This window comes from Sinocyclocheilus anshuiensis, unplaced genomic scaffold (assembly GCF_001515605.1).
Source record: "Sinocyclocheilus anshuiensis isolate Anshui unplaced genomic scaffold, SAMN03320099.WGS_v1.1 scaffold877, whole genome shotgun sequence".
Taxonomy (NCBI): Eukaryota; Metazoa; Chordata; class Actinopteri; order Cypriniformes; family Cyprinidae; genus Sinocyclocheilus; species Sinocyclocheilus anshuiensis.
Genome location: NW_015557181.1, coordinates 1,038,123 through 1,039,176, shown reverse-complemented (window position 1 = coordinate 1,039,176; position 1,054 = coordinate 1,038,123). Strand labels below are relative to the sequence as shown.

Here is a 1,054-nt window from a genome sequence, read left to right as displayed (position 1 = left end):
CACACACACACACTATGGCTTGTTCACACACACAAATGTTCTTGTTGCGCCACCTAATGTTCATCTTGAACATTACTCTTTACCTGGTCAACTGGAAAAACAAGTCTAATTTTATTTATTTTTTTATGTACCGCATGAAACTAGTCAAAGTTTAAATAATTTCTGTGCCTGTCTTATTCATAGTTTAGTCTTTAAAAACACTTTTCATGCATTTAAAGCATTATTACATAGGTCTTGCTGGACTAAAACGCCAAAAGTCATTGAATTTATCTTATAAATAAACGTAAATCAGGAAAGAGTTGAAAATAGAATTGTGTATCATGTGGAATAAATATTAAACCGTCAGATCAGTGAAGTTCACAGCCAGGCCAGCAGATGGCGAAAGAGCTCATTAGTTTCCCGTGGTCGAACGCTGCTGTAAAAGCAACATCTATAGAATAAAAGTCCCCCATGAATTACAATATCAATATTATTTATTAACAAATGTAGTTACAAAATAACAAAAACCTTTGAGTTTAGAAGAAATAACCTTACTTTTATTGAGGGAAATACATTTGTTTTATTGAGAAAGAAATGAGTACAAACCCTGTACTAAAGAGATGGAGAATCTATAGTTATATAATCTACAGTAGAAATTAAACAAATAATAACAATATAATAAAATAACGTCTTACATTCAGAACAGTATATATCTTGACAGAGATGTGATACTAGCCAACTAGTCAAGTAATTTTACATTAATCAAAAAAAACTGCCCTATGTGTTATCGACTGAGTAGATGTACAAAGACCGTTTACAAAACAACAGAAAACAGATGGAGAACATTAACAAAATGAAGATCATATCTTACTAAAATATAAATCTTTTAGTGAAAATGTGCAAACTGGTTCATCCAACGCCAATATAATTTCTTCTACTTCATCAGCAATGAATGATATTTACAACTCAAAAATAGAGGCAGTGCAGCAAAAAGCTGATAAAAATGTTTTTCTTGGCATTTATCCGACACCATGGCACACCCTAAGGCAGGGCTGTCCAAACTCAGTCCCGGAGG

At 32.6% G+C, this 1,054-nt stretch overlaps 1 protein-coding gene across 1 annotated transcript in view; it reads right to left on the bottom strand.

Annotated features, from left to right (window-relative positions):
- LOC107678636 (sorting nexin-25-like) overlaps window positions 1-1,054 on the bottom strand; it is a 71,697-nt gene that overhangs the window by 69,238 nt on the left and 1,405 nt on the right. The window lies entirely within an intron of this gene.